General features: G+C 44.4%; 1 protein-coding gene across 12 annotated transcripts in view; it reads left to right on the forward strand.

Moving 5' to 3' along the window:
* LOC1281848 (furin-like protease 1) overlaps positions 1–16,020 on the forward strand; it is a 142,958-nt gene that overhangs the window by 89,866 nt on the left and 37,072 nt on the right. The gene's annotated exons all lie outside the window — the stretch shown is intronic.

Consider the following 16,020-nt stretch of genomic DNA (forward strand, 5'->3'; position numbering starts at 1 on the left):
AATCGTCCTGCTGCTTCAGTTGGCATTATTGTTTAACAGATAGACGCCGTGCAGCATATAAAACATCAAAACACATCGGATTTGTAATTAACATCAACTTGAAAGTTTGTTGCAGTTTGATTCTACCTTTTTGTAGTGTAGCTACAGTGTAGCTTTTATCAAATTGATAACTTTTTTATAGTTATCTCATCAGCACGGCAAAACACCAAGTCCTGGAAAATGTATCCTACTAGGCTCTATGTGAGAGATGGTCACGTTTGTGCTTCAGTTCGCCATCAATAAACCCTTTTGACGTCCCGTTATAAGTTGGACGATGGTGACGACGATGCTGCCATTTCGAACGCTGCCCATTGCCGAAAGCTAATGAAACTGTTGAAAGCGTTCTAGTGCGAGGCTGCAACATACCCACGCACAGACTGAGCCGTTGTTTGTACTTCTAAACGGGTGAAGTGTGGACAGCGCAAAGAACTACATCCCACGCCAAGTGCCAGCGCTACAAACTGCATCAACAATGTGTGTCGCTTTTTGTAACGTAGTGCAATAGAGACGCATTAGGCTATATCCACGGCTGGACGTGCTGGACGTGCAACAGCCTAGAATCATTTAGTGTGCCACTTTAGTGGCTGCAGAAGAGGATCAAACCACACCCGTTGTGACAGCGTGTGCTTCTCTGCTTTTGCTACCGAAATGATGGAATGGCCAGCCTAAGCCTATTGGACATTAACGTTCCATGAGATGATACACACGTCGCACCGATGCGATGCTTACGTGGGTGAACATTTTAATCTTGTTGTAGCTAAGCGCTTACACTTTAGACCAGGCTGTTTCAGTTGGCTGAATAGTGTTGGGAATGCACTTTCATCGTTTGCATGTTGATGAGTTTTACAAAAGAAATTTGGGGTCTGTTGACATGGTGCATGTGTCTATTTTTATTTGCAAGAATGGATTGCATTATTAAGTCGAGTACACTCGATTATTTTTCCGATAAAGCTTCCTTTTTATTGTGTTGAATTCCAAGTATCTTATTCGTAGGTTCAATTGCGTGTTTTTACATACTTTTGTCGAGCTCAGTAAAATCGGGTACATTTGAGAGCTTTTTGTTTTATTGTATATTTGTATATTTGTATATTTGCGGCTGTAATCGGGCCTTGCCCGAATGCCAACTTAAAGAAGCTATTTAAACTAGTTGGCAGCCCTTAATTTCTCACTCTCTCGGTTGCAAGCACAGAAAAACTTCACAGCGGACGAGTGCCTACGAGATAAGCAAGCGCACACTAATGTAGCGGCAAATCAACGGCCAACAACTTGGTCGCCATTGACACTAACGACTGCTCTGGATATTGCATTTTAAGAACCATTCTCTTAAAACCTCGCTTCGGTTAGGTTTCGGTCGGTCTGGAATAAAGACAGCAACCACCTCTCACTCCCATAGAACGATTGTGTCTGGTTAGAATTGATGGTACAAGAATTGTTGTTCAGTCGAACTCTTACTACGGGGCTGAAGGTAGGGCGCTTCAAAAAAGGAAAGCGCCAGTAGTAAGCTATTCTGGCCCGTGATTTTTATCCTGTCATTTTCTTTTGTACTTTGATGGTGCATGCTCTTCTGAAGTTGTGTCGGATTGTGAAACTGGAGCCGTCCGATCGTCTGCCTGCTCCGTAAGCGTGTCGAGTCAGTCTCGAGACTGTGTTGCCAAGTGCGGAGAGCGTGAGCGCTCGCTCCCTCTACCTACCGGTCGGACTTGCCGCCGTGGGACGTGTGTAGTGTTCTTGTGTGAACGGATGGGTGTACCATGTAACCGGATGCGTTACAAAATGGAGAACAACGATGTCTGGCACCTTGACGAATGAATTGGAATCGCATTGCCGCACAAGGTCGTGTCTGGAGGACATCCATGCTTGTGGTTGTGGCCTATTTGCCAAGAGGAGAAACTTTAAAACTCTTTATGTGTTGTTTTCATGCATATTGCATACTTATTGCTTGCCATGAAAGTCTTTTTTTTGTAGCATAATACATTGCACTGCTAGTAATCTGATATACGCAGGAATTGCCGTTGATTTGGCACAGAAGGGACAGAATATTCTACCCAATAGCGTTCCTGGAATAAGGGATGTAATTGAATGAAATAAGTCGCACCTAGCGATGGCATATTTTAACTATTAATTTACGCCGATTACGACAGTATTTACGACTGTGAGCGCAGTTGGTCACAGTCGGCTGAGTGTCCCAACACGGCCGTGTACATTGATGCGTCGGTGATGCTAGGAGTAATGCCGATCATTGTCAATAACGCAATAGCGCGTTGCATATTTTCATTGAATGTCCTTTGTACCGATTACCGAAACACTTTCAGTGAGTGTTTGTCTCATGCTGACACATTTTATACACCACTCTGAGCGAGTGGGTTAATTAATTGAATCAATGTGATTCGATTTCTGCAGCTGTATTCTGAAAGTGCTCGAGCGTAAAATTGGCGGAACAGTTTCGCAAAAGTACGCATCATAAAATGTGAATTAATTTTTACGTGTACGCTTAAAACTCGTTGTAGTCGACGATATGTACCGTAAATCAATTAAAAATAGAGTAATTAAATGGCCTTTGAAAAGGAAATTGCAAATCAATAACAAATGCCTAATTGGTTTGTGATTAAATATTGGTTCTTTTAACAAATTTAAGAGGTTTGTGTTCCTTGTTGGTGAACATCTCTTCTATCAATATATTATTACAATCTCTTCTATCAATATATTATACATCGTATCAATTTCAATCCTCGATTGGCTTTTTCGAGGTGAATTAAAAGACTGTTATCATCAAACGCCTCATGAGAAAATAAAAGACAATTCAAAGATATCATGCGCTCCCACTCCTATGCCATTGAGACATGAGGTTTGATTCGTTTTTGGATTATCGAACATGATGAATTTCCACAAAAATTGTATCATCATAGTGGGGTGCATGTGTATGCGTGAAACATACTTTGCGTATTTATCGTGTTTGTATGTGTGTGTACGGGGTTAGTCCTCCAACGTCTTCGAGTTAGGCATAGGCGTTCATTTCGATTCACGTGTCGTGTTTCACCATCTTCTTATCTTCCTTCCTATGCTCTTGCGAGTCTCCGTCCTCCCAAAACACCTTCGTAACCAGCCGGGGGAAATATATTGCCGAATTACTGTTCCGCACCGACACGAATGCCGGGTGTGTAGAAAATATACGAATATACGAACGAACGCAGAAAGATGCCCGCACGACAGCGACAACGTGTTTGGCCTCCGTCACACCGTGTTTGGGTCGCGCACAAGGGTAAACCGAAGACGAGGTGGTGTAAGTAGCCTTGCCGCCGCTCCCCCCGTATCATTCGTTGTTTGATAAATTATTTCCCAATGTGTCCAGAATATTGTTACAAGCGTCGGAAAAGAAACATCGCGTCACGAAGAAATTGCGCAATTTATTTATATTTTTCTCTCCCTCACGACCCACTCCTGCACTGTACGGTGAGCACTCGTCGGAAAACTCGGCCCACAGTTTCTGTGTAATGGTGTATCACTCACACCGGGCTCTCTAAACGCCGTTCAATCAGCATCTGTTCAATTTTTCAAGCCTCGGGGACGACGGTCTTCGGTCGGTGTAGGGGATGCAGGAAAGATGTTTATGAGATGGCAATGTTTACATTTCCCTATTTTATTATTTCGGTGTACGGAAAATGTGTGAACGATGGAAGAACGCACGGACTCAGGGGAGAGAGGCGGGATCAATTTGGCCCTTCGTGTTCCGATCAACCGGTACGTGTATCTCCCTCCAGATGCATACGTTTTGGTAGGCCAAATCTTATCATTCCTGTGAGCCGTGTACCACCTTCCAAAGGGCCCGATAAGGGAAACACAAGTCCCTGACATTTCCAGTAGCGCTACGGCTATGTTCATCGATCGAATGTTGCGGCCTTGTATCGCATATGCGAACATGCCATCCCGTAGATGTACAGCCGCAACAGGGCAAACTACATTCTATCTGCCGTGGCGCTGTAACACCATGGCATGTTTTGGAGTTCGATATTGGGCGGAACAGCTCCCCAAGGCCATTGGTACGAATATCGATAATTGCGAATAAATTCCATCTGCCATCATCGTTGCAGCTGACGACGGCTTAAGAAGCGGAAGCGAGGATAAAACCCTAGCATCATCTTTCTTGCGAATCATACTTGGCCCAAATGGGACACTCTCGTCTCACGTTTTTGCTCCCTCCCGGCCTGTAAGAATGATGAAGATTTAGGTGCAAAAAAAAAAAGATTGCTTTCGCCCTACCGAAAGACGTTCATCGCAAGATTCTCCCTCAGTTAGTACGATGCTGGGGGAAGAATCATTTGAAATTGACCATTATTGTGCATCGGCGGCAGCATTAGCAGCAATTTCGTTCCGCTATGATGAACTATGCGTACCCTGTATAGTGCATAACTTCCTTGTCACTCCTCCCACCCTTGACTACAACACCCTTCTCTTGGTCAAAACGTCTTTTGTTCCTTTGGTTCCAGCGGCAAACCCCAAAGAAAAGTGTCAGGTTTTCATGGCTCTCTCCCCCTGCCACCTTCACAGTTCGCCACCTCGACGCAGCAGCAGCCCATATTATTGGTTGATTGAATCTCGTCGCTACAGCGAGTTGGCAAAAGGGATAAACAGAAACCACGTGCTTCTCGGATGCTGCAAACCACCCCGTCCCAGAATGTGATGAGGTTATCTTTTCTGTTTTCTTTAATATGTTTCGTATTTTGCTCGCACGAACGCCTCTCCCCTCAGGGTATCATTTATTTTGGGAAAAGCCTCCATTACAATGTGCTCCGATGGTGTTGTTCGTAGGGATAGCGCACCGGGCCTTGGTGGCAGGTTGACAGGCGGCGCACACATCGATCGGCACAGGAAGAGCATATCAGTTGATCCATGTTTGTTTTATACACCGTCCAGCCCGAATATTCCCCAAGGCCGCCGGCGGGAAAATGGGTCCCAGAGTTTTACTATCGGAAATCGAAACCGTCGTAATGGGGGCTGAGTTCAGTTTTCTTTCCCCTTCATGTCTTGCTTGCAGTGGTGTTGCCGTCCTTAAGTTAGTACTTGAGCTGGGAGAACAATTCTTTCCCCAAAAAAAAAAAAACCAACTCCCTTGTCTGGAGGGAAACTGATTCGGCATGCCGCTCACGGTTTTATTGGAAAGGAGAAGGGAACGATTCGTTCGGCTGAATTTGGTACCGTTTCGTGTAGCGTCCAGGGAGGCGGTATTCTAACATCGTGCTTGTTCTCTATTCTGTAAGATCCTTTTGTTTGCATCTGAACGTTGCAAACAAAGGTCGCTGAAATTAGAAGAAGGGGATATGTTAGTATGGCTTGGTTGTTTAATTTGTTATGAAAATCAATATCCTGAGTCCTGTTATGGTTAAAATACCTTCGGGCGAGGATAGGCTCTCTGTTGGTACAATGCTATACAAAAGCTTGAATATTTAAACACTCCAAAAATATCCCTTTCACCTTGAATGTTTCGTAACTGTTATCCAGTTTGTAGCAGCTAAATTTAGACTGGATGAACAAGATTGCAGATTTTCATCGAAACTGTATTGTGCTCTGTTTGTTTGAATCATCCAAAGCGTTTGTAGTAAAGCTTTTGGTTAAAATGCAATATCAACGTTGAGTTTGATGTGAATTTTATTCATCTCTGGGCCGCTTAATCATGAACTATCGCTAGTTTCGCTCTGTTGCCATGGCCGCAACCATCCAATTCCCGTTTGCCAGTTAAGAAGAGAGATCCAGCAAATGTCGAAATAAAATCTAACCCCAGATCAAGCTAAGAACGACGCGCCAACGGCTTCGGTCGCACACACTCCGGGTACGCCCCAGTTACACATAATCATTTCACCACGAGCCACGAGGCTGTGGCGCTGGACTGGAACAAATTTTCACACAAATGGCCACTTTTGCGACTGACCCCGGCCAAAGGCATCCGGCACATGAATCGCAAATATGTGTAATATATGATGTTGCCAGTGGCGACAACAACCGACAACAACGACTAGCACCGCACACAAACACACACACACACCCGGACGCACCGCCGATGCCGATGGTCACCGAAAATGTAAAGGAAACGGTCATCTGAACCTGGGTTAGCAGCGCGCCCCGGCAAACGGCAGCATCCAATCCGACGAACAGTAAACATAGCAAAATTGTATAATGTTGTTTGTCTAGGGAGCATTGGTAGAGAGTTTGAATCTGCCGCTGCTGCTGCTGATTGTTGGGGTCGTCCCATCCAGTCTGTATAGGTTGGGACATTTAGACTCCGAGCAGGACATTCCCATCCAATGACGGCGTGGTCCGTCGGCAACGTCGGCCGGAACCACCATCGACGGAAGCAAAAACGATGGCTACAAAATTTACATACCAATGCACTTTGGCGCGCTCTTGCTCCTCGATGTGGCCGAGAGATGTGGCAAAGGGGGCCCACTCGCTGCAAGATGGACTCGTTGTCAGCGGTTAAGCATGAAACTGTAACCGAAAATCCTTTGCGCCATTTTGGCATTCCTTAACCAGCAGTGCTCGAGAGCATCGTTCTACACTCGAAAAGTAATGGAAGCTCCGGTCGGATGTAGGGTACGTTTCTGGTGTACGAATACACTTTTGACCCTGCCGGCGCAACGGTGACAGTGGTTTTTGATATCTGGCTTCTTGCCTGAGAGATCTGGTTGGATTTGTGGGGTGACTTTTCTGTTCGCAGTGGGCCTGATGGTTAATGCGTTTGTCGTTAGTTACCTTCGTGTTGATGTATGATGCAAATGGAATGTATACAGTTGTCTAACTAGTCTAACACTTGTTTTATCAGTGGCTTGTTTAAGTTTGTTTGATAACATTTTATGACAAGCCTAGGCCTATCAGCATTACTTTATCTTCATCTGCTACCCCATATGTCCGTATTTTCCGTATACAAACCCATGTCAGTCCGTATCGAACGATAGAAAATTGAAAATAAAATTCACACTCCAAAAGAAAAGCAAAAGAAAGTGAAAGGAAAACATCTTTCGATCGCACGTCACATCACTAACCAATCGAAACGTTGATACGAGCGTGTGTGTGCCGATTGAGGGAGGTGGTAGGAAGGACCAAACTGTCACGGCTTGTCAAACGTTTCGTTGTTACTTCTGGTCGACTCCTCGTCGTTCAGGCGAACTAAACGGATTGACATCGGCAACGATGGCGTGTGGGTGCGTACTGTTGTGTCTATTGGCTGGTGGGTGGTTATTGAACAAATCCTGCGTGTCACGTACCATATTCACGTTGTCAATGATTTCTTTATGTGCCGTACGAGTTGGAGTAGCATTTTTATTTCAATTAAACGAGGAAAATACACACCACCATGACAGACTGTTGGCAACAGCTTGTGTAGGTTTGTGTTGGGCTTCTATTTTCAATCCATACTTGCTAGAGCAATAATATTATTTCATAGATTTGTCTTTTTTTTCTCTAAAAACTATGTCCATTTTTCGAAAAAATGCGAAATCTCTAACGTTTATTCGCTACAGTAGGTTCAGCATGGTTTGCTTCCCGGGACTTGATCGATAATGGCGCGGAGGTGCAAACACACGCACTCACAGGAAGCCAATAGCAACCAAAATGGGGTAGAAAGGTGATGTAGGTGCAGTCAGCGCGCAAAAATGAAAATGCGAGGGTGGACAGTCGTTGTGTTCATATTTCCCCGGAGGAAAAAAAAGGTCGTTAAGGCATTGTCCTTCCCCTAGCGTTCAACAATTGGCCATTTACACACACACACACAAACATCACACACTGAGCAATACACAGCTGCAGAAGAAAACCGTACCGTCCTTGGAAGTCCCTCTATGCAGGAGGGAAGTTGACGTACTTGGCGTTTGCGAACACAGTCGAAAACATTTTACATTTTGTTTGCCATCACCATTTACCATCTCTCGTCGACCCGCCGGCCAACCGTTTCCAGGCTTGCGTTCCGGGCTTTTGGCTGCTCAGGTAGGGGTTGTAAGTGGTTTATTTTGCTTGCCAGCACGGAAAGGGAATGAAATTATTGCTCCCTTTTTCTTCTTCTGAGTCACCTCGCAGTCAAAGTCTCGTTGGTTGGTGCCAGAGGTTGGTGCGTTGACGGCAAGCCAGAGAGTGTGCCACACTAATACCTACGGGCCTATTCATTCGTTACGATACGAACATAAATCAATTGAACTGTGTTTTGGTTGGGGTTTATTTTTCTTTTATTTTTCGGTTACTAACAGTCGGATGTAACGTGTAGAGAGTTGAGTTAATTTGAGATTTTCTCCGTCTCTCTCTCTCTCTCTCTCTCTTTCTCTCTCTCTTTCTCTCTCTCTTTCTCTCTCTCTCTCTCTCTCTCTCTCTCTCTCTCTCTCTCTTTCTTTCTTTCTCAATATGTCAATACTATGTCACTTGCTGGTATGGTGGTATGTTTTATTTTCGCTTGACTTCGTTATTTTATTTCATTTCAAGCACTGAATGGAAGGTTTCTTCCAGAAATTGTATTTTCTTTCTTGACTCTTTAATCCGATTGTACAAGACTTTGCGCTTCCGACAATATGCAGGGCGCAGGTTCCACCACTTCCACGAAGGAGCAAATCGCAGCTACGAAATAAAAATGTCGAACTTGAGCTTAAAATAACACGTTTTTTTTCGTTCAAAACAAAATCAATTGTCAAGGGATTGAGCCACTTGCTGCCCCTGACTTCCCTGCTAACACTAGTTGAACTACGTGCCGTTATAGGTTTTGACCCTTTCGCCAACGGTTGGCAGCAAAGCAGCGCACTACAAGCAGTGGAAACAAGCGGTGAAAACACGTGTAAATGCTTAAAACGAGTGTGTGAGCTTGTGGTGTGGTGTTACCTCCCACACGGGCACACCTATTCGTAGCAAAAGGAAATACCGTCATTGTGCACGAAACAAAACAAAAAGGAAACGAGAACCAATAACTGAAACCCCAAAAGCAAGTGGGCAGCACTCAAGGCGACCGGAAGTCAGAGTGTGTTACAGCACAGCACTCGCACAGGAACAGTTCGGGGTAACGGGCGGAAGGACGGACGAACGGATGGACGAAAAACCAAACTAGGGGGTGAATTGTTTCTTTTCACAAGGTATTTCAATTTTGAAGGCAAGCAAGCAGGCAAACTGTTTTGGAAACATTCTGCTATTCTGCCCCATTCCCCTTTTGCCCGAACCGATCGAATAACTGTTTTGGACGTTTATTTGCACACTGAAATCAATTGAGCATAACGTTTGCGTATGTGTATGTGTATGTTTGTGTGTGTGGTTTTAAGATCACATTCTCGTTCAATCGGAGTTTTTTGTGTGTTGTTGGAGAGAAGGATCGAAATCTCGGCTCGGTTGGTTGTAAAATGCTCCCTCTTCAGTTGTTTGATGGAATGTTAATCAATTTGATAGATTGTGTTCCTTTTTTTTTGGTACAAAAAATAAAGACAAGACACGTGTGCAAACAGCACTTCAAACAGGTTTCGTATCGGCAAAAAATGACCAAACTTCCTATTACTTTCACAAAAACCTTCAAGAAGCTTCTGAACAATAACGAAATGCATATTGTACGACAGGTTCTTTGAGTTTGTGTGCCGTACTGCCCAACGAGAAGAGATTTAGTCCCTGTTACAACAGCACAACACAGCCAAGCTAAGCTGAAGAAGGGAGACTCATTTGTTTCCGTTACTCTCAGACATTTTTTTCCTCTGGACCCTCGGTACCATGGTATGGTACTGAGGATGAATCTGCTGCCTTGGTCGCTGTTTTGTTCCCAGCGAATATTTGGCCACGTTTGCTCAGCTCATCTTTACGGCAATCACGGCATCCCCTTTCATCGATGTATGTGTGTGTGTCTGTTTGTCTGTGTGCATCAACCGCTCAACTAAATGCGACATCCATCAAATGGCAGCTTCTCAAGTAGCAGTGACGGTAGCAGTGACTAGCGTCGTCTTTGCGCCTCATAACCGAAACGGAACAATAAAGCAACCCACCCGGTACACATCCGGGCAGAGACGGCTGCCGTGTTGGACGGGGCGTGCGCCCCAGGATGTCCTGTCATTTTTGCCATGCCATTCTGATGCTGCCGGAAGCATCTCTGTTCGCGTCCTCACAAAGCGCCCCAAAACAGACTCGCTGTGCATGTGGCAGTGCCTCAGTCCTGCGATCGTCGCGAAGCTTAAGTGTGGCCCGAATGTTCTCCCAAAAAATGTCTCGTGAGGAGCTGTAGCGCACGTCTTAGTCGATAGTATGGGGAGGAGTTGCTGGAAGAGGCCACAACAAACCCCGGTTGTCCTGTTTCCCTCGGGCCACCACGTTGCCTCTCCCTCCTGGGGCTTTGTGCAGTGAGGTGGCCACAAGACACACGACGGTTTGACGTTGATGTGCCTGGTATTAACTCTCCACGTAATGCCTCTTGATGGTGGAGCAAGTGTACATCATCCATCTTTTGGCACTCTATTTTTTGCGATCTTTCTTTCGGATTTATCCGCAGCAACTATGGAAACGCTGGAATGTGGCGCTGCTGATGGATGACGCGAAGAGATGTACATTTTTTGAGTTAATTTTCAGAAGTTATCGTCATAAATGTAGAATGTTCATCAATATCCAAGTTGGTAGAGGGTACAGTGAAGTACACGCAGCACATGATTTTAAAGATTTTGTCTCAAGTAGGAGTAGAAAATACGTGCTTTTGTCAAAATTCTCGCCGGCAATGGACGCAGGATGTGGCAAGCGATAACTAAGCTATTTATTTGCACCCACCCAATAGAAAAGCTGCTCCGACATTTGACCCTGAGTTTAGCAGTGCCTCAAGTTATGTCGATTCAACGAATCAAACCACAAACTGTAGTGTCTACCAAAACTGAGCAAGGTTTTAGAAGACGAAAGCGGCAACTGGGACGAATCTATGATTCATCAAACCGCGATAGTTTACTCTGATTGAAACAGGTTCGAGGCACAAAGAGGACACACACACAGGGTAAGCGTCTGCGGCCAAACACTTCTACATTCCACGTTAGGAAGCACTTTATCCAGAAACGTTCAACCGAAACCATTATATCCGTCTATACGTTTGTCGTTCTGTGGCTAGAGTGAAGTTTCTCTGTCCTTGATATAATCACGGCACATCTTGCAGAGACACCTCCTTGAAGTGCGCGCAAGGCTTCAATTTCCGATGGTAGGTTTTGGAAACTTAATTAGAAGTTTATGGTATACATTTCTGCCATTGTGCATTGGAGCAGCAGCAAAGGCTTTTGTGTGGCAGGGATCTTTCAAACGCTCCCTTAAATGTAGGCCACTCACTGCAGGTAGATATTTACCGTGTTCGCTATCATTATCATATGTTGGTAATGCGATGATGCAGCTTGCCGCGCGAAGATGTGCTAGGATGGGATCTTAAAAGGGCGCATAATTTCCTACCTAATGGGTGTTTTGTCTGCATTCATCGAATGACAAGCAGCATTTCGTTGTTCGTTCGGTAACTGCATCCACTAATTGGTACGCACTTACGGTAGATTAATTGCTGTGAATCTGCACATCCTTTCGACGAATTCTTGCAAATGAATGGTGCATGAATCTGTACCTAAACGCAATACACATTCGCATTATTATTCGGTTTGCCTTTGCCTTGATTAAAATGTCCCCTTTTATGTGTCTGTAATTAGCAAATCTAACAAAACTCTTCTCTTCTCGTTTCAGGTAATTATTATCATCTCGTGTGTCTGCAACCATTCCTCACGTTCCGGCACTAAATTGGAACGATTCTCGAAGGATGCCAAGTTACAATAGGAATTTAAATTCCCTTTCAACATCGCACTCAATTGAGTAACAATTAGCTGTGAATGGTGGTATGCACTACATTTGAGACCAAACAGGCAGTTAAAAGCAAATCAGCTTCCGCTTTCAACCCGATTTCAACAATACAACGGGCTCTGCATAACGCCCAATAGATCTCGCGACCACAACCGTGTGTACCATGTTCCTATGGTTCTGTTGTTTCCTGCAGTATTTCAATACTGCGTTGAAAATGCATTCAGGCGTGTTTTTTTATTACTTTCTGCGGATCGGTTACCATGATGCGGCATGCGCAGCATGAGCTACACACATTAACGTGCATATCATGGGGATTGCAGGACTCCGGAACGAACACTAGAACGTTGTCCGTTTTGTCTACCAAAAAACAGTTTTGCTCAGTCAGGTGTTGTATGCCAACGCCACAAGCTCGTTACAAATGCATTAGTAGACAGCATTTGCATTAAATGTGTATTAAATTTCATGTTCTCTAAATTACTGCTCCAAGAGTAGAAAACAATTGCTGCATGTAGTAAAATGTTTAAAGTAAATATTTTATGAGCACTATCACACACCAACGATCACGATTTAGTTGTGCCAAATCGAAAACGGTCAGTGTGTTCATGGTGCAATACATTTTTAATCGTTAGCTTTGAATGCTACCCGAAAACATTGCCCATGGCGATAAAACAAAACACATCCAAACGCATTCATTGGTGTAAATACACAAATACCTGTACATACAGTGTATTTATGTCATATACATGAATGAAGTATCGCAGCGCAGATTTATTTTCAGCGATAAAGCTTTCCAACATTTCGCCTTTCCGTGCATATGGATGGGGAATGTTGTTCGGTATCTCCGTATTGTTGTCATCATCCTGTTAATACACATATTTTTGCCTTCCAATTCACGTTAATTGTATGTATGCTTGAAGAAGCAATTTCCAATCTAGATTATTTACCGTGCTGACATGCATGTGTGTGCGATACAAAAAGCGTAAAACGAGAAATCCCAAATAATTCAAATAATTCGAAGCGGGAAATTTCATTTATGGAGGAATAGAAAATGAAGCGGAGGGAGGAGGGTAAGAAGAGCATTCAACATAACACAGGAAGCAGGCATCGTGCTAAAAAAGACAGCACCGAAGTGGGATGTGTTTACGAATGTTCTCGTATTTCAAAATCAGATTTGTAGACGACTCCCAGTGAAAGTGTGCAGATGTTGCTCGTTGAGATGAGCAAACAGTGTGTGTTCCATTACTTGTGGAGTAAGCAGCAGCAGCAGCAGTACATGTGGACCACCATCACAAGGAGACGACAGTCGAGGAGTCGATTTATTCAGCATGGTAGACAAGTCTCAGATGTGTACTTTATCTGCATCTCCGCCGAAAGGATCGATGAGATCGGGCAGAGCTGAGAGGAATGGGAAATCCCCTGCCATTGCTGCTGCCAGCCCATTGCAGAGCGAGTGCCGGCTGGAATCGAAACTCGAAGATAGTAACGAAAATGAATCATCTCACTTGATAAATCACATCCATTATCGCTTCGTTAATAACGAATCAACGCTCCAACCTCGTCTGGGAGGGTGGATGAGATAAATGAAACGGGTTTGCACACGGTCCGATGCTCAGTTTCGATATTCCCACACAGAGATGTATGCTTCGGGACAGTCCAGCCATCCCGACGGTGGTTTTGAGTGTATTTGAAATGTACCTACGTCTGTACAGGATGTATTACTACATTCGAGCATGCTTGCTGGGTTAGGTTAGGTACAGGAAAGCTAACTATTTCAAACAAGATAAACATTTTGAGTGATCAATTAAGCATAATGTGTTCAAATGCAGTGTCATTAAAAGTGTGTTGCATGTTTAATGATGGACACACACACACACACAGTTTTAATCAAATATCACATGCAATTGTTGCTGATACTCAAACACACATCCGTGCCACGCTTCACTTGGCTGGGCAGAGTGAATTATTATGTTTACCAATTGCATCTGTTACAGCTAATTATTTAACTCGATTGAAGAGGAGGTGTATTGAATTATGAACCGATGCAGCAAAATTACGTCCAGCCCAGTGGTTACTCGGCCCATTCGGGCTTTAATTGAATTGTAAACGACAGATTCACCGCACCACCGTAACCACACACACACAGGCCCGGGTGCCCCATATGGCAATAGGCGCCGTATCAGTTTCTTTCCCTGAAGTTGTTCCGGACGCTCCAATGTGGACCCACTCGGTTGCGCTTACGTGTGGCAGCAACTTTGACCAACCGAGCCGAGGGCATGCTTGAAGGGATGCAAATTAGCTTTACGAAATTATGAGCGCCACCGCCAACCTGTTCGCGGTTAATTGGTTTTAAAATAATTATTTTGCACCATATTTTTCACCCCCAAACAACGATACAGGGTTTTCGAGGATTATATAGACATGTTCATCGAGTTGTAGATTCGTTCAGGCATATAATAGACTCTTTCAGCGCGATATAGAATTGTTCGGAAGTAGGTGTAGACATGTTCGGTTATACTGTAGAGCTGTCACTTTCGTACCCCTTGGACTGCAAGTTGGATCATTCTCATCAGAAGGTAAACAAACGGTTTTCGAAAAAATATGCTTTTTTCAACTAATTTATGCATTAAACAGCTTGGAGAATGATTATTAGCTACTTTTAGGACTTTTAAGAATGAAAAATTGAACCCTGCGGCACAGTGTGTAAACAAAACAAATGACAGCACTACAGAATCGCTGAACATGTCAACGCCTACTTCCGAACAATTCTATATCTCGCTGAAAGAGTCTATTATATGCCTGAACGAATCTACAACTCGCTGAACAAGTCTATATAATCCTCGAAAACCCTGTAAACAAACCGAGCGTTACTGTGGTAGGCGTGCGAAGTGATCCCAGAAGCGCCTTTCTGCGGCGATTGAAAACTTCCCTGTGACTATACCACCGCTAGGGAAATGAATCGAGCGCATCAGTATCATTCTGCGGTTAAGACATGGCTGGCTGATGGCCATCCCCTCTTGGGTATTGTTGTTAAACCTGTCGCTGCGTAATAGCATAGCTGCATATTTATTCATGTTTATACCCAGCTCAATTAACATAATCCAATTTCCTTCGGCAATAAATCAACACGTGTCATTCGTGAAGTGGTGCCTGCTGGTCGAGGAGAGAAGTGTCCTCGAGTGTGTGAATGGTTTGCGTGAAACGAGGCAGGGGAAAGTATCGGGTTGCTCCTGATAGCGAGAGTGGGTTGGACTTACGCTCCTTCTATTTAAATTCCCGTGTCCCGTGAAGCTGTTGCATGCTGCGTTTGTGTCGTGGGAAATGGCTGCAATCCAGTGCAATCCAGCAGTGAGCGTGGTGGCGCAGTGTAAAGGGGGGAGCACAGGAGAATGGCGAGAGACGAATGCCATCAAAAACACCCTCATATTTGGCACGTATAAACACACGCTCTCGTTGGGTAGGTGTGTTGGGTAAAAATGGAATCTATCCTTGCCGGGGACACCGCAGCAAGAAAGGGTGTTGTGTACGTGTGCGTGTGTGCGGTGTTGGACAATTGATTTAAACACTTGAAAACGCATCAGCTGGAGGGGCGCACACACATTTACATATAAATCTCAAATTAGGGGCAAATTTGTGGCAACATTTGGTTGCAGCCGGTGTTTGCGGTCGAGGCTTAGCATTCCCACCCGTGGCTTTCGGGTGTGAAACTAACCATTCCAGTATGCGTACATTTGCACATATCAAATCGGTCGGTGTGTGGCTGTGTGTGTGTGTGTGTGTGTGTATGTGGATGGCTCTGGATGAAAATGAAATGAACGAATGAGTTGATTCTCGGCCGTGGTGCGGTGTGGTGAAAATTGTCCCCTTGTTGGTGGTGGTATGTGTGCAGTGGCTTAGTGGCATTTGCAAATCCGTTTGCTTTCGGCTGGATGCACTCCACTTAGGATGCATTTTGTTTGTGCGTCGTCGGTGGGAGGGCAGTGGTAATTCGAAATTAAGCAATAATTAATGACATAATCTTTGTAGCTGCATAACAGTGGGGCATTAAAGTGTAAATAATATGTAAGGGAGACAAAAAAGCAGCATTTTTTTTGGTGATTCTTTCATTGTACCGAACTTTGTCTAACCGTTCCGCACAGTGTGTGTAATCAATCTTTCTTGCTCCAGTGATTTATTTCAATT

Source organism: Anopheles gambiae, chromosome 2, assembly GCF_943734735.2.
Source record: "Anopheles gambiae chromosome 2, idAnoGambNW_F1_1, whole genome shotgun sequence".
In the NCBI taxonomy this organism is placed as follows: Eukaryota; Metazoa; Arthropoda; class Insecta; order Diptera; family Culicidae; genus Anopheles; species Anopheles gambiae.